The sequence below is a fragment of the Schistocerca serialis genome, chromosome 2 (assembly GCF_023864345.2).
Source record: "Schistocerca serialis cubense isolate TAMUIC-IGC-003099 chromosome 2, iqSchSeri2.2, whole genome shotgun sequence".
Taxonomy (NCBI): domain Eukaryota; kingdom Metazoa; phylum Arthropoda; class Insecta; order Orthoptera; family Acrididae; genus Schistocerca; species Schistocerca serialis.
In genome coordinates, this window is record NC_064639.1 from 829,437,986 (window position 1) to 829,465,533 (window position 27,548).

Consider the following 27,548-nt stretch of genomic DNA (forward strand, 5'->3'; position numbering starts at 1 on the left):
TGACAGTGGTTTGTGTAGGACTATCTAACAAAAAACATTGGAGTTCCATGGAATTTACATTCCCATGTCAAAATATTCTGATAAATTGTAAGAGTGGCCAATGAAGTATTCATCTACACTGTTTTTGAATATTTGGGGATTTTTCATTTTCTTTCCTGATGTCTGCTGGCAACTTTTGTATACTTTTGCACATGAATACAAAATTCTACTGTGAACCTTACAGAGGGATGCACAGTCAGTATAAAAATTACACTTCTCGTATTGGGATTGTGAATTTCAGAGTTCATTCTAACCAGAAAGCTACCTTTCCCAATGTCATCCTAATACCAAACCCCACACCATTTCCTAATACCCCCCCCCCCCCCTTGTTCCTTGTCTTCCTTTTCCTTTCCTCCCTCCCTCCATCTCTTATATGCTCTACGTACTGAACTACTTTCATCTTGTTACACAGCTGCTGAGTAATCTGCTGACAGACCTGCCTCACTCTATCCCTTTATCCCCTCCTTACCTTGTTCACCAGCCCACAAACTGCTTCCAATAATAGATAATCAAAAATCAGTCTCAATGTGCTAGTGTGTGTGTGTGTGTGTGTGTGTGTGTGTGTGTGTGTGTGTGTGTACACACATTTACTAGAAAAATGCTAGAGTTCAGCTTGTGTGAATACCATTCTCTGTTACGTTTTTCTATGCTTCACACATCTGTCCACTAAGGTGAGTGATTGCCTTTCCTTTATTTTACAAATACCATTGGGGTATAAATCTACTTAGCATGTAAATTTAAGAATCCCTAGGTCTCTGAAGGGCCCCCTGTAAGGTGTCCATTGATCAACTTTACCCAGTATTCTAATTGTACTGTTCTGTAGAAATTAGCAGTCATACCCCACAAACTTATTCACAGGTTGCTATTGACTTTAAATATACAAAGTATACTACCAATCCTGTCTGCAGGTCAACACAAAGCACTTCTCCATATGCTGTTGCCACCTTGCTTATTATCCATCTGAATGTGCAGCACCTGATTAGTGGCCAAGATGTGGAACATTTATGCTAATGTCGCAGCCCAATGGCTCACAGAAAATGAACTGGTTATAAACCTTAAAGACTATGTATGCTGTGAAACTTACTTGCAGATTAAAAATGTGGGACAGACCGGGATTCAAAACTGGCACTGTTAACTTTTTTGGGAATGTGCTCTCACAACTGAGCTATCCGAGCACAGCTCAAGACCCACCATCATGGTTTTACTGCCATGATATCTAATCTCCTACCCTCTGAACTTCACAGAAATTCTCCTGCGGATCTTGCAGGACTAACAACGCTGGGATAAAGTATATTGCAGAGATATACCCCATAATGGACACACCTTGAAAAAGGACCTTGGTATTTGGGTATAATGTTACTAGGAACTCTGCTCAAAAACCTAAATGATGTATGCAGTATTCAGAAACAAAGACAAGTCTCAGGATATGGTTTAGAAGGGGACAAAACAAGGCTGGAAGAAGTATAATCCACAAAATTATTTTGTACTACTGCACCTAATGAATTAAAATGGAAACAGCATATTAAACCTGCCTGTAAGAAACTCAGTTCTGCCATATTCATAATGAAGCGTCTACTGTAATATGAAAACAGCTTTTCAGCACAGTATATCAGGGACACACTGACCCATACCTTCAGTATGGAGTGGCACTGGGGTAAAGCAAACATTTAGGAAAACAAAGAGTATTTATACTGAAAAAATTTATTTTTAGAGAATTTCTCAAACATGAAGCTGCTTCAAAAATCTAGGTATCTTAACTGTCACATAAAACAATAAAATATATCACAAAAGATAGTTCAGGGTGGATTCCAAATTGTACTGTGCATACTCATGGAACACAGATGAATGAGATATGAAGCATACCCCACTGACTGCAAGTCGTTGAAATATGACCTTGGTACTTCGGCATCAAGTTACTAAGAAGCCTGCACAATAGTATACATGGTTCTTTGCAAAAATCAAACAATGGCAACTCCAGATGGTTCTTTGGAAAAATCAAACAATAGAAACTCCAGGTAGGAATATCCGCAATGTAGGAAAAATAGATTGCTACTTACCATAAAGAAGACACGTTAAGCTCCACTTCCTATAGCAGTCCCGTCACAGGTTTATACCCCATCATGGGCTGGGCCACTTGTGAAAGCAGCCACATGATTTATCAGCTCTGCTGCATTTTTTTATATAAGAGGTGGCGCCCCTCCACGCCCACACCGGCATGATGGCCAACACGAAAGGTCTACTGCCAGCTCTGCTGCAAACATTGCACAGCTTTTTATATTGGTATGACCACCAACCAGCTGTCCATCAGGATGAACGGCACTGCCAAACCATGGCCAAGAGCAAAGTAGACCACCATGTGGCACAACATGTAGCTGAACATGACATGCTTGATTTCAGTGGTTGTGTTACTACCCGAGTCATCTGGGTCCTCCTCTCCACCACCAGCTTTTCTGATCTGCGCATATGGGAGTTATCCTTACATCATATTCACTACTCCTGTAATTATCCTGCCTCAAGCTAGGGTATCATACTGTTCCACACCCTCCACCTAACAGTTTGCATCCCCTATATCTATCATCTCCCAATTCTCACCTTTCATGCTCTGTTTGCCGCCCTCTGGCGATGCACCCACCCATCTTTCTTTGCACTTTTTTTTTTTGCTTTTCCCCCCACCTCCCTGTCCCACAACCTCCTTATGCTGTGCCAGTTGGCATTCTAGTCCATGCACACTCTGCCAGACAGCATCCCCCCCCCCCCACCCACCCTCCATACACTACTATCCCTTCCCCTTCCCTGCCCCTATAGCTTGCTGCTTCCATCCGTCATGATAGTTGCATTCTGAACCGAGCTGCCATAGTTGGTTCTCAGGTGTGCACGAGGTGCGCTTGTTTGTGTGTATGAATGGTGTGTGTCTCTTTTGCTTATGAAGGCTGTGACTGAAAGCTTTGTGTAAGTGCCTTAATCATGTTTGCCCGCAACCTGTCTTCTTTACGGCAAGTAGCGATCTGTCTCTTCCTAGAATACTGATTCTTTTGAAAGTAGTTCAAAGACTAACTGGTGGAAAAGGAATTTTACAGCGTCAAAAAGAACCAATTAAATTAAACTAATATGTATTGTTCTTTGGAATCAATGGTGTTAAAGAGTATAATCAAAATAGTTGCTCCGTAGGAACTGAGCAATACTGAATGTCTTCAGTTTTCTGACATATCCTATATTACACGAACACTTGTTCACAATGTAATTCTGCAGAATGAAATAAAATTCAATTCAATTCAAATATGGAGCCTCATCCATTGTATGCACATTTATCTCTATTGATGGTACCTGTAAGCCATCTGTTTTGGAATTGCATCATCAGTTCTTGCAACACTAAGGGTTAAGCTGTTTGCTGTGAAGCATTTGTAAGCCTGTTCCATTATCCACTTGACTGTGTCCGGTATGGATGTGTGTGTCTCCTTTATCAATATAATTATGTCATCAACAAAAATTACAGTTTTCGAAGAACAAGAGGATGTAGCCACAGTTTCAATATTTTAAAAAATGTAGTTGAGTACTTTAAGTTTTTATTTATTTGCATGTAGAAGTCTGAACTCCTGTTACACAATGAAATACCCACACCACAGTACCATTCCATGCCACAAGAGGAGTGAAAACAAAATGTCACTCCGGGGTTGGACATACAATGGTCTAGTTACACTGAATCATACTGAACATCAGTTATGCAAATAACCTCTTACAGGAAACATTCAGATGAAGACCACAGCATGTGTGGTGCTTCCACTAGCCTTCATAAGGAAAGTGGGAAATTAGAACCATAAGAAGTCAGAAAAGGAGATTCCTTATTAGCAAAACTTCTCAGCAGTCTTAGAGGTAGTTACAAAAGCCTGAAAATCAATTATTAAAAGATTAAAATAACATGCTATGAACACATTCAAATTCAATGAAAAATTATTCAACTTAAACAGTACTCTCGCACAAAGTAGATTTTTTTGTATTCAGAGCAACTGAAGGGAACACCTGGATGGGCACGAAAAATAAACAGAAGAGTAAATACGGTCGGAGTACGTTTGATAAATTACACAGTTTTAAAAAACTAAGTTCCAGAAGTGTCAGAAATAGGAAGTGAACAATACATGCACAATACCCATTTTGGCTTATTGTCGTAAGATAGAATTTTCATATGAAAACCATTCAAAAACTGAAGGGAATTACTAGCAAAGACAGAAAAAGGAACTAATGGGCCAGGGAAGACTCTGGATGATCAAGATTAACTATGACTGTAATGAAAATGAAATGGGAAGGATATGTGGTTGGGCAAATGGATGACAGATGGACCAAGGACACTCTCTGCTGGATTTCAAGAGATAAGATGGACAACTACTTAATGGAGGCTGGGAGATAACATCAGGGAGCATGCTGGAGCAACATGGCTAAACTTAGTTGAAGACCATAATTCATGGCAAGTCTAAGGCAAAACCTTTGTCTTACGGTGTAAGTCAAATGCCAAATATTGCAACAGACAACATTGGCAATAAAGAAAGGATAAGCATGGAAATGCAGTGCAAAAGAAAGAAATCCAGTACAAAAGAAAAAAATGGATGTACTCAATTTGGAACCGTCAAAACAAATGTAAAATTACCAAAGTTGCCAAGAGAATTTGATAAGTCCGAGTGGATGGAAAAATAAAATGGTGGATATTCTCCTCCCACTTCTGGTTTCTCAGGCAGTGGTAAAGGTATATATGGTATTGTTGTCAGGTTATGTAGTGACCAAGAGTAAAATTTATCTGGCAGCTTGGGAGCAGTATGGAAAAGTAAAACCTATACATTATGTACAGCAATCATGACTCACAGCTATGTGGAAGCCACCTGATTTTACACCCTTGAGTGCTCACTGCAAGGTGAGTGGCAGGTGACGTCACAGTTGTGTTGCTCAAGGTGGTGGTCTAGTATAGAGGTTGGCCGTCTGCTCTTGCCTGTTCACCCTGTGGGTGGACAGGTGGCCTTTCTTTCAGAAGGGTCCAAACAGGCACACAGGGGCAGGGATTTGCTAGTTATTGGGAGCTTCAACATTAGGCACATTATGGAGTGCTTAGGGAAACAGTGTTTAGGGCTGGAAAGAAAGCCAATGTGCATTCAGTACAACTGCTGAGAGTGGGGCTCATCAGAGATGTGGAGTAGGCCTTGCTTGCAGCTATCGAGTGTGCAGGGCCGCAGTCCTCTGCAAGAGGCCACTCACATCCCACCAGCGATGCCTGTTACTTGGGTTCTGAGGCTACTCTCAGTTCACACATGCAGCTGGCAGAAGTGATGGAGGCTGCCGCCTCTCATGTGAGGTGAAAGCAGAACTCTCAATTTGCATAATTTTTTCCAGAATTGTGTGGGTTCCTTTGGTTCCCAAAAACTTCAACAACTCTGTGACGGTCTTTGCTGCAGATGTCTGGATCTGCATTATTGGGTGGGAAATTTTAGGACTCCCCTTGATAGGTGAGGGGTGAACTACACTACTAGGCGGTAGTTTGAGTGTGACAGTGAAGTCATCTGGTAGTGTATAAGTGGTGTACATAATATCAAGTTAACTGTTAGGTGTTTTTACCAGCCACTTGATTCTACTGTGATAGCTTTAGTGTTATACACAGAGGTAGACAGTCTATAGCAGCACAGAAAAACTCATATCATGCAATAGTAGTCAGAGGTAACTTAACATACCATATATTGACTGGGACATCTATAGATTCGTTGTAGTCTTGTGATGTACTTCTGAATACATTTGCCGCCTCATGCATCTACTTTGACAGCCCACAAACAATGAAAATATTTTAGATCTTGTAGCTATAAACAGGCATAACCTCATAAAAGTCATCAGTATATTAGTATATAGAGAGGAATTAGTGACCACGATACCATAGCAACTCTGGTTACTAAAGCTAATAAAGCAATCAAGAAGGCTAGGAGAGTATTTCTCTAGAAAGAGTAGACAAGCAGTTGTCAGCACCCCACTTAGACAATGAACTGACATCTTTTAGTTCCAGTATGATGGACACAGAAGAATTATGGACAGCATTTAAATGAATTCAGATCTTGCTCTGAAGAGATATGTGCCGAGTCAGTGGATTAAGGACAGAAAATACCTACAGCGGTTTAACAACAAAATTCAGAAAATCCCGATGAAGCAAAAGCCACTGCACTTTTGGTTCAAAGAGAATGTGCAAATATCGACAGATGAAAATAAGTAGAGATTCGTGCTTCTGTAGAAAGATTGATGTGTGAAGCAGACAGCTACCACCATTATACCTTAGCAAAACAGCTTGCCTAGAACCCAAAATAATTCTGGTCCTACACAAAATCACTAAATGTCTAACGCTTCTGTTCAGTCACTCATTGACCAGTCTGGTATCGTAATAGCAAATAGTAAACGGAAAGACAGTTTCAAATTTCTCATTTAAGAAATCATTCACACAGAAGAATTGTACAAATGTACTGTCATTTGAACACTGCAGTATGGAGGACATTTTGATTTGCATCCCTGGCACAGAGAAACAACTGAAAGGGTTGAAAACAAATAAGTCACCAGGTCCAGATGGATTTCCAATTCGGTTTTACAAAAGGTACTCTACGGTATTGGCCCCTTAATTATCTTGCATTTACCATGAATCTCTCACCCAGGGATAAATCCTAAGTGACTGGGAAAAGTGCAGATGACTGCTATAAATAAGAAGAGTAAAAGAACGGACTCACAAATTTAAAGCCCAATATCCTTAATGTCTTTAAATGCAAACAAGAAAACAGAAGAAGCCTTTACACGTACCATTAAGACTAAATTAAACATGAATAGTGCAATATTGTAAAAGCTGACAAGGATAATACAACTGTTGTAATGAACAGACCAGCATACATAGAAAAAACTTTAGACTTCTTCCAAACCAACAACATACTAGAAATACATAAAGACCAAACAGCCAGAATACAAAAAAGAAATTAAACACACTTCTAACATCAACTTTCTACTCACCATCCAAGAAGCAAGAAACATTGCAACAATGAGCCCACAAGCACTTTGCCTTAGATCACAACCAAGATACACAAAAATGGAACCCCCATCAGGCCTTTAGTGAACTGTAGGAACAGCCCAACATTCAAACTCAACAAAATGCTCTTCAGAATTCTCAAAGCAGCATACATATTCAATAATGAGAGACCACTTAAAAACACAGCAGAATTTTCACAACATGTCAAAAGCATAGAAATACTTGACGGAGCCACACTTGCCTCATTTGACATACACAACCTTTATTCCTTTGTGCCAATAGATCACACACTACAGATAATCAGTGCCAACCTGCAAAAGCACAAAAAATCCATTCGACTAACATTACTGAACTAATGGACCTGCTTGAATTCACACTTTCACAAACTATTTTAAATTTAACAATAAAATCTACAAACAGATGGTCTTGCAATGGGCTCGAATCTTTCCGGATTGCTAGCATAAATATTTATAAGTAACTTAGAAGACAAAATCCTGAATTCCAATCACCACCTCCTCAAAAATATCATTTACTGCTACAGATATGTAGATGATACCATTATTTTAATCAAAGACACTAAAGATGACATCAGTGAGTTGAACCAGTTATTCGACAACTCCCATGAAAACATAAAATTCATAGTTGAACAACAAACAGATGACAGTATAAATTTCTTAGACCTTACCATTAGAATAAAGAACGACAGACATAAGTTTGAAATTTATCTGAAGCCTATCACAACATACACTACAATCCACAACTCCTCTTGTCACCCCACAGCCCACAAAATGGCAGTATTCTGGTACATGATCGATAGAGCTATCCAACTACCACTCTCTGAAGCATTGGAGGGCAGCGTGTAGGGTAAAAATCGTAGAAGGAGACCAAGAGATGAACACACTAAGCAGATTCAGAAGGATGTAGGTTGCAGTAAGTACTGGGAGATGATGAAGCTTGCACAGGATAGAGTAGCATGGAGAGCTGCATCAAACCAGTCTCAGGACTGAAGACCACAACAACAACATAGCAGCTCCACAGTAGACACCCTAAAACACTCAATAATGGCAAAGCAATCACAACACGAAAGACAAAAGAAAATAACATCTTACATACAATCCCCTTTCTAGGTAACATTTCATATCAGACTGCCAAGTATATCCATTACCACAGGCAACAAGATTGGACAGAGGCTACCCCACAACATCAGCACATGAAACCCACTTCATCACATAGGTGTGTGCAAAATTGAATGTTTGGACTGTGACTACTTCTACATAGCTAGACAGGCAGATCATTTGACATTAGATTCAAAGAACACATTAAAAAACAAAAAATACCACACACCAGCAATAGCCGCCCACCTGCATGAAACAAAACACCATGTTAACATCACAAGTATCAGCATCCTAAACATCCAATCAAAAGGCAGAAAACTAGACATCCTTGAAACCCTCCAAATATACAAACACCAAACAAAACAACCAGAATCCATCTTAAATGACAATATTTAAAATAGTATCATCTCTGTTTTCAGCAACTGCCTACATCATTAAAATCACACACACACACACACACACACACACACACACACACACACACACGGCTGGAGTGGCCAAGTGGTTCTAGGCGCTTCAGTCTGGAACCGCGCAACTGCTACAGTTGCAGGTTCGAATCCTGCCTTGGGCATGCATGTGTGTGATGTCCTTAGGTTAGTTAGGTTTAAGTAGGTCTAAGTTCTAGGGGACTGATGGCCTCAGATGTTAAGTCCCTAGTGCTCAGAACCATTTGCCATCACACACACACACACACACACACACACACACACACACACACACACACCTTATAATTTACCATAAATATTTAGTTATGTTACCATGACAGCTGCCAAGAGTACATGAGATTGACATCTTTTACATATGAATCATCACACCAACAGCTTGTACCCCTTGTCAGCTTGAAACTATATCTATATCAACTACTGGCACAGACTGTACATCCATCTGCATATTTTAAAGCATTAACCAATGTATTACCCCAACCTTTAGGCAATTGTTACATGTAACAGATGTAATCTTAAGACTACTTGCCATGTAAAGTTCGCTCTCATTCAATCACTCTTTCCAACCCCTCTCCCCCTCACACTTTCTTTTTCTCTCTCTCTTCCTCTTCCTCTGCCTTTCATATCTATTTACTAATCCCAATCAACATTGTTATTTATGTACTATTTTACCACTGTAGCCAATATAATTATTGTACCTAAAGTTTTTAACATTTCACCCAATTGTATAAACAAGTATGAAGTTTAAGCTATTTTAAGTTGTCAAAATCTGATTTATATACCACTTGACGTATTTATTCTAATGCATGTATTCGACATCTCAAAACAAACACCTCCAAATCCTTAAAAAATTATTCTGTAATAATGTTCTTACTGTTACGATGTATATTCTTTGTACTTTGTGATAATGTTTCACTTCTGCTATACGATCCTTGCACCCAATAGTTTCCAGACACCATATTTGTTTACAAAGTATGACACTACACATGTTATGCGTTCCAACAGTGAAAGGAACCTGTGACCACTGGAGGTACTCTTTTTTACTTATTTTATGTTTACCGTTAGATATACATTTAATATTTTGTCAAAAGAAACCCAAAACTATATTCTGAAATAGTATTTTGTTTTCTCCACTAGACAGTGCCCCAAGTTACTCCAAAAAATCGTAACACAACTCACACACAAATGTCATACTAACAAATGTAAATCCACCTGATGATGAAGGTTTAAACCTTTGAAACGCGTCGTGGAGATAAATAAACAGTGACTGGGAACAATAAACTTGTTATTTCATTTAATTTAATCCTTAACATCAGTTTGCTGCAGAATTCTTGAATAATTCTCAGTTTGAATATAATACATTTCCTTGAGACATTAATTCTTTTTTTCACAAATCAGCACAATTTTAGAGAGCATCCCTCGTGCAAAACTCAGTTTGCCCTTTTCTCACAATATTCTACAAACCATGGATGATGGGCAACAGGCACATTCCATATTCCTAAATTTCCATGAAGCATTTGAAACGGTGCCACACTGCTGACTGTTAATGAAGGTACAAACATGCGGAATATATTCCCAGATATGAGCATCGCCCGAAGACTTCTTAAGTAATGGGACCGAGTATGTCATCCTCGATGGTGAGTGTTCATCAGAGTCAAGGGTACATGAGTGCTATAGGGAAGTGCGATAGGACCGTCATTGTTTTCTATGTTCATAAATGATCTGGCAGACAGGGTGAGCAGCAATCTGCAGCAGTTTGCTGATGATGCTGTGCTGTATGGGAAAATTGTCTCTGAGTGACTGTTGGAGGATAAAAGATGACTGACACAATTTCCAGTTGGTGTGATGAATGGCAGCTAGCTCTGAATGTGGAAAAAATGTAAGATGAATAGAAAATGCAGAAAAACAAACCCATAATGTTCAAATACATCATTAGTAGTGTGCTGCTTGACAGTCACATACATGTGTAATACTGCACAATATGAAATTGATTAAGCATATGAGGATTGTAGTAGGGAAGGCATATGGTCGACTTCAGTTTATTGGGAGAATTTTAGGAAAGTGTGTTTCATCTGTACAGGAGACTACTACATATTGGACACTGGTACGATGCAGCCTTGAGTACTGTTTGAGAGTTTGGATTCAGAGATGAGTTAGTAGAGTTCTTAATAGTAGGTTTGAACAACACTCAAGTATAGAAGAGATACCTTATGAACTCAAATGGGAATACCTGGAGGGCAGGTAATGTTCTTTTCTAGAAATGCTATTGAGAAAATCTGGAGACCTGGCATGAAGCTGAATCCCCAACAATTCTACTGCTGCCAAACTATATTTCACTTAAGGACTACAAAGGTAAGATTACACACATTAGGACTCGTACGCAGGCATATAGATAGCCATTTTTCCCCTCACTATCTGTAAGTGGAACAAGAAAGGAAATGACCAGAAGTGGTATGGTGGCTTGCAGAGTATATATGTATTCATTCAAGCAGCTTCTTATTTGGCAGTATGTAGCTGATACAACATTGATCCAACCTTTCAGATACAGGAATGTTCAAGGTGGTCACAAGGGATAAAAAATAAAACTACTTCAGAAAATGTTACATAGTAATTATGCCAATCCTTGGTGTTTAACTTCAAAGATAAGTATAAGTATGTTTCATATTACAAGGAGGAAGGAGGCAGTAAGGAGAAGGATAATTTTCAAAGGTCACTGTCTTTTAATCCACAACAAAAACTTTTGTATTGGACAGTAATTTGGATACCATGCCCAGCCGATTTATCTATTTGGATGAAGGGTCAGAGATACTCAGACTCCATACTATGGCTGCAGCTCATTTCCATGGAGGGCAGGGCAGGTGAAATTGCTAGTAAGCACCAGTGTCTCTTTCTTGTCCTGCAATTCTCAATATTCTCTGCAACCTCTGTCCGATGTGCACAATTCAGAGCGAGTGACTTTGTCTGCATTTACTATTTTTGATTCTAATTGCTCCATCATTGACAATGGGAACAGTCTCTATGTTCCAGCAGTGTCTGCATCATGACCAGTGCAGGTGATCATAAACTGTGTTGCACCAACACTGAGCAATATAGAAAAAATAACGCAAATAACAGTACATAAAGATAATGAGCTGATATGCCACGACACTGTTTTACCATTATTTGCAATGGTATAACAGACATATCTTAACACCCATTTTATCAAGTACATTCACTACACAGAAAAATGAAGATTCTGAGATGATCACAATCAAAAAACCAGGGAAACAGGCAAAATGTGTACATGAACACCAAATAGATTTTCAACTGCCACAGCACTAAAATCATTTATTCACACAGGTTACCAGTTTCAGCAATTCTCTGTTGCCATCTTCGGATCTGTACAAGATTGGATTGAAAATGCTAGGATACATCAAGTAACATAACAAAACACATAATTATAGCCAAGATTTGAAATACATGGAATAGCTACTTGCCTATGTTTACATCACAACACAATCTTCCCCTTTTGTACAGTAAATAGTGTTGTACAATATATATCCATGTTGGTATCATGAGCTATAACAGAAGTCACCGTGTCAATTTTAAAACAACAGCTATGTACACACATTATTGTGCCAATTACAAGTGCTCACAGTCATCATCACTTTACAACTGACAGATCTCAGTATAAACCTCCGTGATACCCGAGTACATCAGACGGTGCAGTGGTAGTATGAATCAGCACTATCATCATCTCACATTACCTTAGATTAAGACATAAATCTACTATTCCATACAATTACATATGCCTGAATTATCATTATAACATATAAGTCATATTAGTATTGTACAGTAAAAAAAGGGCATGAAAAATCACTTGCAACATTCACAAAACATAATTTATATGCAAAACCTTTTTATATTGTTTTAGAAACTTTTTAAAAACATTTTATAGAAATTCTTAGCCAAACTTCACCTTTATACAAAATAATGAACAAATCACTTAAAAGCCCTCTATGAACATCTATCCAGGAATATCTCGATATTTACAGGCACCTGATGCCTATGTCCAATCTCATTGCCTGATATCTGGGTGAACATTCTTCCAAACTTTATGACCAATGTATAATTATTAAACCATATGAGATTGCTATTGGTCTTAAACTGAGCCCATGAGCTAGCATTACCAGCTCACTCTTACATATGCCTGTGCCAGAACAAATATATTCGTGTGATGTTCACCCTAGATGCCCTCTTGCAACAGAATATGGCCAGTGTCCAGATCATTATAGCTTAAAACAGAGTTTTACAACAAATCCTTAAGACAAATTTTCATATAGAATTACATTATATGCCAACCTTTATCTAAAAAACTATTTGAAAAATATTTATAATTTTTTTCACAATGCTTAATATCAAATTACATAAGACAAACCTAAAATTGTTGGTAGACATTGGGTAATAAGTTCTCAACTAGGCGTCAAATGACTTATTTTTGTATACAAGCTCATAAAAACAGCACGTTTGCTGACAAGAATATGAAATATTAGTTGTTTCTCTGTTGGTAAACACACACAGTATATGTTTTTCAGGTAAAAAATATTATAGTTTATTAACTGCACATTTGATTTCAAGGATTTATGGATGTTATAAAATTAGGTCACATATGGCATTACAAGACATATGATTTTTTAAAGTTTTAGCTTTATCTTACGTAATTTTATATTACGAATTGTTAAAAAATTTTAGAAATATTTTTGAAAAGTTTTTTAAAGAACATTGGCATATAACATAATTCTGTATGAAAATTTGTCTTAAGGATTTGTTGTTCAAATGGCTCTAAGCACTATGGGACTTAACAACTGAGGTCATCAGTCCCCTGGACTTAGAACTACTTAAACCTAACTAACCTAAGGACACCACGCACATCCATGCCAGAGACAGGATTCGAACCTGTGACCGTAGCAGCAGCATGATTCTGGACTGAAGCACCTAGAACCACTCAGCCACAGTGGCCGGCAAGAATTTGTTGTAAAAATGTTTTTTAAAATTATTATGATCTGGACACTGGCCACATTCTGTTACATGATTGCATAACACAAACTTCCCCCCCCCCCCCCCCCCTCTCTCTCTCTCTCTCTCTCTCTCTCTCTCTCTCTCTCTCTCCCCCCCCCCCCCCTCTCCTGGCACAGGCATATGTAAAAGTGAGTTGGTAATCAAACAATGAAAACTCCATGTAGGGTGTAGGAGTATCAATAATGTTGCAAAAAGATATATTGCTACTTACCGGAAAAATAACATGCTAAGTTGCCGACAGGCACAGTTAAGTTTGGTTAAGAATATTTAAAAATTGTTTTTTAAAAATTTCTAAAATGATATAAAAACATTATTTTAATAGATCATGTTTTAGGACTATTTCACACGAGTTTACAGGCAGTTTTTTTTACAAAGTACAGAATGACGACTTGGCTTATGTATTATAATGATAATGAGGGCATATGTAATTACACTGAATAGTAGATCCATGTCTTAATCTAATGTGAGATGATAATATTGATTCATACTACCACTGTACCATGTAAACATACATCTGTTGTTATTCCATGTGTTGCGAGTGTGTGTGCTGCTACGTTAGTTGCTGTATACCACGGTTTTCAGTTCCATCCTTCTGTGGAGCCAAAGATGGCAACAGAGAATTGCCAAAACTGGCAATCTATATGAAATTATTTTATCAATCCTCGCACATGAAATTTTATTCGGTTTTCATAATACTACAGATTGCTCTTATGCTGACGATGTCAGAAATGTCTGTGCAAATGTTTACATGTTGTCCATTGTGATCCGACAATTATTAATAAATTACATATTCATTCCACAATACTGGAACATCTTTGGCGAAAGACAATCACTAGATGAGTTGAGTCCATTCACCATATAATGTAGGTTTTTAGCAGTAAATACACACACAAAAAAGATTTGGAATATGGTAGCGAAGCTTCAAAATACACATTTACATTTATATTATGTACTCTGAAAGACACTTTACAATGTGGTGGCTAGAATATTTGCTGCCACCATCAAACTTCAATGATACATTTGCATATGGTATGTGGAAAGGGCAACTGTCAAGCCTCTGTTACCTCAAGTGCGTATGATTCCACAGTCATCGGCAATATTGATATACTTGAGAAGATAAACAGTGTTTGACTTTTTCTGCAATGTGCATTAATGGAGTTTTATTATTAAAACTTTCTGAGGTTATTAATAATATGTCTTTCAGTCACAATAAAATGTTCTAGGCTATTATGTTATGGTTGAATGAATTTCGCATTAAAACACAACATTTTTATACCCATCTGAGGAGGACATTTTCTTGGAGTGTCTGATTCACACCCTGACTCGCAACTCACTACAGCAAAATTACACTTATGCAAACTCACAGTGAAAATAATCCCTTTGTGTGTTAATTCAAAGTGGTTTCAGATCAAAAATGGTGACTGTTCTTTTAGACATGTCCAAAGGAACAGACACCACGTGTATATAATTACGCAAAGGACAGTGAATGAGCTCTTCAGTACGGACGTACACCAGGTTCGAATTTTTTTCGGGAATCGGCAAAACACCGTGAGTAATGTGGATAATGGGCAAGGGGCACTACATTAGTAGCGTGTGGATGAGTTGAGAATTTGTGTGTGGTGGGAAGCGCGCTGGGGTAGTCGGCAGTTGTGATGACCAGTGCATCCGGATGACTTAGTGATCAGAGAAATGCCTAGTATGCACAAGACCTAGGCTCAAGTCCCAGTCCGGCATAAAGTTTCAATTTTCCCCACTGATTTAAATCAGCACCCACTGGTAGCGAATGTCTTTAATTCCTCTGTTTCTTAAAATGTATTATGTATCATTTTGGAAAAATGAAGACAAATTAAAACTTAAGATCTTAATCTAATGTTGGATAGTAATGACAGTATATTTCAAACTGCTGGGAATTCATGTAGACCAAGAGAAAGATTATGAGAAGCTTTTAAAGTAACTGAATTCTCCTGTTTTGCATCCAGCCAGTTGTCTAACTGAAGAGATGATGAAACTTCCAGGCAGATTAAAACTGTGCGCACACAGTTTTAATCTGCCATGAAGCTTCATATCAGTGCACTCTCCACGGAAGAGTGAAAATTTCATTTTGGAAAAATTCAGGCTATGGCTAATCCCCCCCCATGAACCATGGACCTTGCCGTTGGTGGGGAGGCTTGCGTGCCTCAGCGATACAGATAGCCGTACTGTAGGTACAACCACAACGGAGGGGTATCTGATGAGAGGCCAGACAAACGTGTGGTTCCTGAAGAAGGGCAGCAGCCTTTTCAGTAGTTGCAGGGGCAACAGTCTGGATGATTGACTGATCTGGCCTTGTAACAATAACCAAAACGGCCTTGCTGTGCTGGTACTGCGAACGGCTGAAAGCAAGGGGAAACTACAGCCGTAATTTTTCCCGAGGGCATGCAGCTTTACTGTATGATTAAATGATGATGGTGTCCTCTTGGGTAAAATATTCTGGAGGAAAAATAGTCCCCCATTCCGATCTCCGGGCGGAGACTACTCAAGAGGAGGACGTTGTTATCAGGAGAAAGAAAACTGGCGTTCTACGGATCGGAGCGTGGAATGTCAGATCCCTTAACCGGGCAGGTAGGTTAGAAAATTTAAAAAGGGAAATGGATAGGTTAAAGTTAGATATAGTGGGAATTAGTGAAGTTCGGTGGCAGGAGGAACAAGACTTCTGGTCAGGTGACTACAGGGTTATAAACACAAAGTCAAATAGGGGTAATGCAGGAGTAGGTTCAATAATGAATACGAAAATAGGAATGCGAGTAAGCTACTACAAACAACATAGTGAACGCATTATTGTGGCCAAGATAGATACAAAGCCCACAACTACTACAGTAGTACAAGTTTATATGCCAACTAGCTCTGCAGATGACGAAAAAATTGAAAAAATGTATGATGAAATAAAAGAAATTATTCAGATAGAGAAGGGAGACGAAAATTTAATAGTCATGGGTGACTGGAATTCGAGTATAGGAAAAGGGAGAGAAGGAAACATAGTAGGTGAATATGGAATGGGGGTAAGGAATGAAAGAGGAAGCCGCCTGGTAGAATTTTGCACAGAGCACAACTTAATCATAGCTAACACTTGGTTTAAGAATCATGATAGAAGGTTGTATACATGGAAGAACCCTGGAGATACTAAAAGGTATCAGATTGATTATATAACAGTAAGACAGAGATTTAGGAACCAGGTTTTAGATTGTAAGACATTTCCAGGGGCAGATGTGGACTCTGACCACAATCTATTGGTTATGACCTGTAGATTAAAACTGAAGAAACTGCAAAAAGGTGGGAATTTAAGGAGATGGGACCTGGATAAACTGAAAGAACCAGAGGTTGTACAGAGTTTCAGGGAGAGCAAAGGGAACAATTGACAGGAATGGGGGAAAGAAATACAGTAGAAGAAGAATGGGTAGCTTTGAGGGATGAAGTAGTGAAGGCAGCAGAGTATCAAGAAGGTAAAAAGACGAGGGCTAGTAGAAATCCTTGGGTAACAGAAGAAATATTGAATTTAATTGATGAAAGGAGAAAATATAAAAATGCAGTAAATGAAGCAGGCAAAAAGGAATACAAACGTCTCAAAAATGAGATCAACAGGAAGTGCAAAATGGCTAAGCAGGGATGGCTAGAGGACAAATGTAAGGATGCAGAGGCTTATCTCACTAGGTGTAAGATAGATACTGCCTACAGGAAAATTAAAGAGACCTTTGGAGATAAGAGAACCACTTGTATGAACATCAAGAGCTCAGATGGAAACCCAGTTCTAAGCAAAGAAGGGAAAGCAGAAAGGTGGAAGGAGTATATAGAGGGTCTATACAAGGGCGATGTACTTGAGGACAATATTATGGAAATGGAAGAGGATGTAGATGAAGATGAAATGGGAGATACGATACTGCATGAAAAGTTTGACAGAGCACTGAAAGACCTGAGTCGAAACAAGGCCCCCGGAGTACACAACATTCCATTGGAACTACTGATAGCCTTGGGAGAGCCAGTCCTGACAAAACTGTACCATCTGGTGAGCAAGATGTATGAAACAAGCGAAATACCCTCAGACTTCAAGAAGAATATAATAGTTCCAATCCCAAAGAAAGCAGGTGTTGACAGATGTGAAAATTACCGAACAATCAGTTTAATAAGCCACAGCTGCAAAATACTAACACGAATTCTTTACAGACGAATGGAAAAACTAGTAGAAGCCGACCTCGGGAAAGATCAGTTTGGATTCCGTAGAAATACTGGAACAGGTGTGGCAATACTGACCTTACGACTTATCTTAGAAGAAAGATTAAGGAAAGGCAAACCTAAGTTTCTAGCATTTGTAGACTTAGAGAAAGCTTTTGACAATGTTGACTGGAATACTCTCTTTCAAATTCTAAAGGTGGCAGGGGTAAAATACAGGGAGCAAAAGGCTATTTACAATTTGTACAGAAACCAGATGGCAGTTATAAGAGTCGAGGGGTATGAAAGGGAAGCAGTGGTTGGGAAGGGAGTAAGACAGGGTTGTATCCTCTCCCCGATGTTATTCAATTTGTATATTGAGCAAGCAGTAAAGGAAACAAAAGAAAAATTCAGAGTAGGTATTAAAATCCATGGAGAAGAAATAAAAACTTTGAGGTTCGCCGATGACATTGTAATTCTGTCAGAGACAGCAAAGGACTTGGAAGAGCAGTTGAACGGAATGGATGGTGTCTTGAAGGGAGGATATAAGATGAACATCAACAAAAGCAAAACAAGGATAATGGAATGTAGTCGAATTAAGTCGAATGATGTTGAGGGTATTAGATTAGGAAATGAGACACTTAAAGTAGTAAAAGAGTTTTGCTATTTGAGGAGCAAAATAACTGATGATGGTCGAAGTAGAGAGGATATAAAATGTAGACTGGCAATGGCAAGGAAAGCGTTTCTGAAGAAGAGAAATTTGTTAACATCGAGTATAGATGTAAGTGTCAGGAAGACGTTTCTGAAAGTATTTGTATGGAGTGTAGCCATGTATGGAAGTGAAACATGGACGATAAATAGTTTGGACAAGAAGAGAATAGAAGCTTTCGAAATGTGGTGCTACAGAAGAATGCTGAAGATTAGGTGGGTAGATCACATAACTAATGAGGAAGTATTGAATAGGATTGGGGAGAAAAGAAGTTTGTGGCACAACTTGACTAGAAGAAGGGATCGGTTGGTAGGACATGTTCCGAGGCATCAAGGGATCACCAATTTAGTATTGGAGGGCAGCGTGGAGGGTAAAAATCGCAGGGGGAGACCAAGAGATGAATACACTAAGCAGATTCAGAAGAATGTAGGTTGCAGTAGGTACTGGGAGATGAAGAAGCTTGCACAGGATAGAGTAGCATGGAGAGCTGCATCAAACCAGTCTCACGACTGAAGACCACAACAACATGGCTAATCCATGTCTCCGAAATTTTCTTTCTTCTAGGAGTGCTAGTTCTGCAAGGTTTGCAGTGCAGGAGAGCTTCTGTGAAGTCTGAAAGGTAGGAGACACGGTAAAGGCAGAACTGAAGCTGTGAGGACAGGTCGTGAGTCATGCTTGTGCAGCTCAGTCAGGAGAACACTTGCCCGTGAAAGGCGTCATATGGCCAACACAGTCTCGGCACGCCTGCAGAAATTCAAATGGGTGGTTCTCTGCCACCCTCCATACAGTCCAGACCTCTCTCCCTGTGATTACACCATTTTTGGTCCCTTAAAAAGGCTCTGAGGGGCAAATGATTCACTTCGGACGACAATGTCCAGCTGTACGTGCAGAACTGGTTCACACCACAGCCCCAGGAAATTTATGAGACAGCCATTCATTGCCTTGTGTCACAGTGGGACAAGTGTCTCAACAGACAGGGTCAATACTTCTAACATACAGGTACTGGTTTCTGTAATTATGCCTCTGGCCCTTATGGATAAATCTCACATATGATAAAAATAGCTGCTACAATATATATTTACTTGCAAGTGAGTGTAAAATATCACTGCCTTGAATCATGAAGCACACACAGATGAACTGGGTTCACAATAGAGGCTTTTATGTCTGGATCAGACAGTTTATATCTTCTCCACGGTTCCTGACTGAGGCACTACGTTGTACTTGTAGCCTTTGAATTCTTAAGCTGTGGAGCAACCAAGCTAATAAATGAAAATTAGAACCAGAAATCTCAGTTTTTAACATTGAGCACATTGCCCATAATATTGTGTTGCCTTCAATGTCAGAAAATATGCCATCCCATAATAATTCACACACAATATCTTAGCGAGGACTACCATAATGGTAATATTATTCACATGGCAGTCCCCACTAATATTCTGCCTCCAAAAGATGTATATTACATTCTTTCCAACATTGAAGGCAAGCCCAATCTGCCCACTCCTCCAATCACATTATTGTCAGTTTCAAATTAACCAGTTCCTGCAAAGCTGGAGGAAGATAATGAAATTGTACTCCATCAATGAACACTGATTAGGAATGTTAACTGGTGACATAATACAATCAATTGCAATAGCTAACTAAAGTCATATTATCACAGGTACGCCATGGAAATCATTCCCTTGTTAAAATCTCTAGGGGAAGCCTCTCTCCAGTTCAGTATGACGAACAGAATAATAGCCGCCATAGCTTCTGTAAAAGCTGATGAATTTAGTTATCATCTATATGTTTGTTGTTCGTGCTGCTGCTGGTGGACACAGAGCATTTGTAATAACATAGCTAAACTTTAAGACTTTGTGAATGCTCTGCAATTAATCCCATGTTTGTAGTTGGTTTTTATCAACAAATAGGAGTTTTGAAATCAGGTCATTCTTTAGGAAACACCCTCTATAAGGTGGTGTTTGCATAGGAATAATTTTGTTATTGTCTTCTCCATCAGGGTAACGCTTTCAAGGGTTGTACCCATACTGGAAGCAACTAGTTGAGTTTTCTGGATTCCAACATCCAAACACAGGTTAGCTGACAATGCACTTCTGGTGATTACTATGCAACCAGTGTGGGGCACACTACAATAACAGGTTAACAACATGTGGTCCTCCACTGGTTTCATGGGAGAACAGATTACCTCCTTTCAAGTGTCAGGGCAGTTGCCAGCCAGGTTTTATTAAAATCAGCCATGAGGATTTCCTTTTAGTCTACTTTTTACATTCCATAGCACCAACATTGATGAGATCACTGCTTGGTGGAGTCTTCAGTGACTCTCAACAAACAGAATCCAGTAACCAAATGAAAAGTTGCAGTTTTAATCCTCAACGAAAACAATTTTAGGCAAAATAATTTAATTGGGTAGATAAAAAATCTACTCACCAAGCAGCAGCAGAATATACACATAAAAGAAGGTTATAATTAGGCAATCTTTTGGAGTCAGTGGCTCCTCCTCCAGGCAGAAGGGCTGGAGGGGAAGGAAGAGAAGTGAAGGAAAAGGACTAGAGAGGTCTAGGAAAAAAAGTAGATTTCGGGTACGACATCCAGAATCACAGGCCCGTAGAGAGTTACTGCACGGGATGAGAAGGAAAGACTTCTTTCTACCCCTTTTCCTACACTTCTCCAGTCCTTTTCCTTCACCCCTCTTCCTTCCCCTTCAACCCTTCTGCCTGAAGGAGGAACCATCGGCTCCAAAAGCTTGCCTAATTATAACCTTTTATGTATGCGTTCTGCCACCGCTTCGTGAGTAGATTTTTCATCTATACAATTAAATTAGTTTTAATCTTCAGTAGTATTTGAAAAAAAAGTTGCAGCTGTTCCTTTCCATTTATTCCACATAGTGACAGAAAGGTGGTGGTGATTGAAGTTCTCTATCATTGTCTGGAGTTCTACATTTGAGATACTTTTACTTCAGCATAAATGTTACTGGCTGGTTGATTAATGGAACCAACTACTAGGTCATCAGTCCCTTTTTTCTAGAACAGACAGGTTTATGTGGCTAAATCAGATATGGTCTACCAAAGGTCAACCAAGACTAGATAAAGGGGCAGAAAAGATGAAAGGGAGGCACAGGAAGAAAGGTAGGCAAGGTGCCCCATCTAGGGAGCAGCCAGAAGCCCACAAAAGCAGACAGCAATGAGGGGACATACATTCCCCACCCCACCACCACTTACCAGAGGTACTCCACTCAGAAATTGCCAAGCCAAGACTAACAATGCAGGCAGGGAGAGAGAAGCACAGGCAGACTGGCAAAATTGATGTCAGCTATAATGAAGCGATGCAATGTTTTTATTTTGTGCTTTATTATCATAAACATAATGTAAAAAGTTTTTGTTTTCAACTTTTTCAAATCACGTCAAACATTGTATGAAGGCGTGGTTTAACAACCCTGAACGAAGTGACTATAATAGGCATGTACATGCATGGGAGGTATGGATTTAAGAAACTACTGAATTGGAGCTCATATTTTATACTAAAAACTAAATCTGAACAGTTTTCAGAAGATTTACTGGAAGTGCCTGAACAGCTGTCGCAAGAGGGATAAGAGTGAAGTGACATGTGATTCACATAATGGGACTCAATGGCTTGCAGAGGCTGAGTCACCTGAACCGAGTGGTATAAATAATTGTCATATACACATGATCACAGGAAGAAAGGGGGATATATTTTCCCTCTACTAACAAATTCAACTATGTATATTCTGAGACCAGTCAAATATATGGCTCCCATTATGCGAGTCATTTATTGGCAAGTACTGTCTCCCCGTTTCCCTTTTGAGTTGACAAATCTTAATCACATGAGAAGAACAGAGGGCTTGGGAGTTCACTTCAGCATATCCCAAAGTGTGCCACAGTCATCTGATTTAACTGGTCACTTACAGCCTTCTCATTTTGACTCATACTAAAACTTCACTGTTATTTCTCTACAGGTTTCCGTTACTTTGTGAAGCCAATTTACATAGCAGTATGCTGTTTTACATTTGTTTTATTTCTTCCACATTTCTTATTTCACATTCTGTAGCACTGGTAATTACTGTAGGTTTGCTTACTGCTGGGGCTGGTTTGGGCTCAGCAATAGGCTCGTTTATAACATTTTTAAACGTGTATTTGAACAAACACCTGTTTATGTTGGATCCATAGTTTGCCTCTGACCTATTTTTTTGTTCAGAGTTTTGTTTAGTGCTGCTCTAAAGTAAGTTAGGAATTCTTCTCTTCTTTGCTTCAGCATTTGATACGTCACCATCACATTCTTGATTTTATTATCTTCCAAGCCAGAAGAGTGGAGAGAGTTCAGAATAGTCACCCAGAACACCGAGTCAGGGGAGACTTACCAGACAGAATGAGAAGGAAAGACTGATTATTGGGGACTGCACCAGAAGATTTGAAAATTTGCATGCTTGAAGATGGAAGATAGAGTAATATGTAAGGCAGATTACTGCCAGAATGTCATACACTAGTTAATAAGCTCAGAAAGCTAAGTGCATTGTATGTGGTGGAGGTGAACAGGGAAAAACAGACAGGTCAGAAAAGATACAGAGAAGTAAAAGGGAGTGAAGAAATTAACACTAATTAAACACAGGTGGTTGGCAATAACCAAGGACATGTTGTAATGCCATTCCCACAAGTTCTGGAAAACTTGTCTGGGGCAAAAATCCAGATGGCAAGTGTGTTGCAAAAGGCACCGAGATCAACTGTCATACTGTAGAGCAGTCCTTGCAACATGATATTGTGTGTTATCAGTACGCACTCACTGCTTATGTCCACTCACCCTAACTGATAACTTGGTGGTAGTCATGACAATATAGAAAGCCAAACAGCATTTACATAACAGCTGGTACAAGTGTTTGCTTTTTTTAAACACTTCGTGACATGCTGGAAACATCCTGCTAGGTGTTTTGACCTTCATTTTGTTATTGACTACTTTGGGGAGGCTATCATCCCCCTCATTCTCACCCTAAACTGGCTTCTTGGGAATTAATGGTCATACAGTTCCCAAAAGCAACTACGAATACAGAGGTAAATGCAGACAGGAGCCTACATTATCTGAACAAGCCTAATATAATTTCTGTGTGACAGATATCCCGTCAGTTAGCCGCTAATTATTGTTTCATCTCAGCTGGCATACACCCCAGCAGCACATAGAACACTACACTCTAACATTGAAATTTTTATTTATTTATTTATTATAGTAGCATACTGGTGATCTGGGTGGCCAAACCAAGATACCCAGTCAATGTGACAACCTGCCATTACTGCAGAGCACTGATTGCTAGCACATGTCTAGAGTCTATGATTACAGAAGACCGATGGCAACCACCAGCCCCAGCCCATGGAACTCAAATTTCTCAAAACCCACGAAACATATGGCATGACCAGGAGCTTCCTGAATGCCAATGATGTGGCAGGTGTTACCCTAGTAAAGCAGGAGATGTGTAATAATTATTTAGTTACTATTATCTCATGTCTGCTACAGCAGAAAGTCATAATTGTGTAATAAAACTTCTTAGCAACGAACTGTATGACAAAGCATTAGTTTTCATTTTGCAAACATAGGCCTGTTAGCCTCACAAATAAAACAATTGAGCTCACAATATTAGAAACTGATGTGCTGAGTAACATACATGAGGTCAATAAAAAAGCCACACGACTAACACTCTAGTCTTCTGTCTCTCAACACTGTAGATGTGCGTTTGTTCACAGCAAGTTAACATTCCATATGCTTACACCTCCCGGGTTCACAAACTTGTGTAACACTCATTTGTACTGAACTATGTAACAATTGTTCCCAATGAGAGATGTAAAATTATTAAGACCAGTTTCTAGCATTTGTGAGCAATTGTTTGTTTCTGACTTGAACTAATAAGAAGAGAAAAATTTTGCTAAGGATTACTGCACACAAAACCTTTTCTGTCAAGTGCCCAGGTTTTCAGATTGTTTAAGACTATTTTTGAATGCTAACCTCTACTGAACACTAACCTCTTGGTTGAAAACTAACAAAAACTGATCAAAATGTCAACAGAGGCAGCTCTACAATACTTCATACAGCAGCTAACAATAAGAACAAAATTCAAACAACTGCATTTGACTTCAATCATCAAATTTTGGTAAATGGATTCAGATGACAAAAATCAGAAAAGTTGTTCTGAGATTCTCTTGTTGAATATATTCAGCAAGTAAAGACAAGGAAAGTACACTACATTCAATGATAACTGCCAACTAGATCTGCCAGCCAAGCCAGAAAGAAGTACAGTGTTTTTGAAGTTTTGGCCTCTTTCCTCTTATTTCACTATGAAATCTTCACTCAGTTTGTGACCAAAATGCTTTGTTTAGGTGAAGCAGTTTCATGCAAACCTGATGTGATCAGTTCACATAATTTTATTTATGTTCCATGTTGTTCTGATTTGTAGTTTGTCAGCTACAGAAAATAGTGGTAACTCGGTAAATACTGGTTAAAGTAGGTTTAATACATAACTTGTACATTTCTTTCATTAAATATATATTCCTACAACAATTTGAATCTATTTTCCCCTTCATGGAGGAAAGCAAATATGAACAGAAAATGGAACAACTGATTTCTGAGTTCTAAATATTATGCACCCAGAAGGGAGGCTGTTCTATTAACATTGCTGGTAAATTACAAGATGCCATCATAAGTACAGAAATTGCACCATATATAAAAAGTAAATTTTAAGGTTAAACAAAAATTATTTGGAGCATAAAATAAAAAAAATAAAAATAAAAAAACCACACAAATGATACCAATGAAAGTACTTTCTTGATTAACAATGACAAAGCTTGTAACTGTTGTTCATGAGATACCCCTCTAAATATGTCAGTAATAAAGATTTTTACTCAGGTTGACACGGAATGCATCATGAGATATATCAATATACAGGGCATCCACCAAAGTGGTTACAAAAATGTCGCCAAAAGTTCTTTTCAACATAACGAGTATTTAAATTCTAGTATTAGTACTACCTGATGGAGCTGTACACACTACGCCATCTTCGCATTCAGTCTGTTACACAAAAATAGAAATATTCAGCAGAGTTACCCATCTCAGCTGCGAAATCAGTTTGGGTCATGAAGAAATGTACGAACACACAAAGCAATATTGACTCTCATGACTGTTATAGATAGACTGAAGACAGACACCTACACTTACAGCATTTGAAATTTAGAAGAAGCTATCTGGCATAGCAGAAGCATCCAATTCCACCCATCTGCTTTGACCCATGATGTCATCAATACGGCAGAAATTGCTAGTTCCAGCCTACACAATATGGCAACACTGACATGACTACATACACGCACCAACAAATACTAACAAAAATAAAAAATGACACAGTAACATCTCAAGCCAAAAATAAAATGAAACAACCATGAGAAATTGGGGGTTTAAGACGGGAACAAGCTAAATACACAACAATTAAAAACACCACACCAAACTAAAACAAATAACACAAAAATTTAAATCACAACATTCCAGCACACCAACAAAATCACAGGAATCTGACGTTTCCCTTGACCCATATAGCTCAATCACTACTATCAATGCCAAAAAACCAACACCTACTGCTCCGAAGAGTGGAACTGAAGCCCCAACAACTTAAAAACCCAAATATCCCATATTCACTACATCAATTAAAACAGAACCAACCTCCCATAAACATACAACAGACAAAATATCACAATTACTATAGAATAAAACCAAAACAAGAACTCAAAACTACATTAGCACGATGACAGCCAAAATTCAGATGAACCCAATACCACATGTTAAGCTCAGCACGTCCACATCCGCTACCAGACGGCACCATGAAAAACAACAACACGACATCTACAAACACAACCAACTCAAACACTACCCTGTAATGACGCCAGACACTACACCAGCATTATGTCACACGTCAAAGCAGAACGATGGTATCGGATGCTCCCGTTGAGTCAACTTGTTACACTATTACCTGGAATCTAATCTTTGAAATTCTGAAGACAGCAAGGGATAAAACATAGGGAGCAAACAATCATACACAACTTCTATAGAAGCCACACTGCAGCAATAAAGAGTCTAAGCACATGAAAGGCAAGCAGTGGTTGAAAACTGAGTGAAGAGAGGATTGTAGCCTATTCTCGTTATTCAATGCAACATCAAGAAAGCAGTAAGAGAAAGAGTCAAGTAATTGGGAAAGAGATCCTTAAAGTTCAGGGAGAACAAATTAAAACATTAACTTCAAGCTGTCAAACAGCTAAAGACTTTGAACTTCAGTTGAAGAGGACAGATTGTCTCTTGGAAAGAGATTGTTTGAAAACTATCAACAAACCTAAAACAAAGCTAATGGACTCCAACTGAACTAAATTGGGCAATGCTGAACAAATTAAATTATTAGGAAATGAGAAAGTATGAGGGATCGTCGAAGTTTTAATCATAACATCAAAAAATATAGTTACGTAATTAACTCTGTGTTTCCAAGTACATGTTACAGCCCTGTTACACACTGAAACCAAGACACCACAGTACCATACCATCCTCCAGCTCATTTTGTAAAAGACAGTAACACATGCTGCTGCTTTGTACTACCAAATTTTACCTACACCTCTATTTCTGGCATGCCACCCAATGATGACTCTCTTTCCTTGGATGAATAAAACATTACATGGCAGACATTTATAGAATAATGACAAGGTGATTTGAAATGTGGAATGTTTCCTATACAGCTAAAATACAGACATCTACAATCAAGGTTCCTGACAAGTCATCCACTATTGGGAAAATTGGACCACTGAAGGATGAATATGAAGAGAATGCCGGAGAATGCCTAACATCCCCAACTATCATGGTTGCATATTTTTTTTTTTTTTTTTTTTTTTTTTTTTTTTTTTCTTTTTTTTGTGGGTGGTGACTAAAACATCATGAATACCCCTCTAGGTAGA

The 27,548-nt window shown here is 38.8% G+C and overlaps 1 protein-coding gene across 1 annotated transcript in view; it reads right to left on the reverse strand.

Annotated features, from left to right (window-relative positions):
* LOC126458094 (thioredoxin-related transmembrane protein 1) overlaps positions 1-27,548 on the reverse strand; it is a 55,192-nt gene that overhangs the window by 25,526 nt on the left and 2,118 nt on the right. The window lies entirely within an intron of this gene.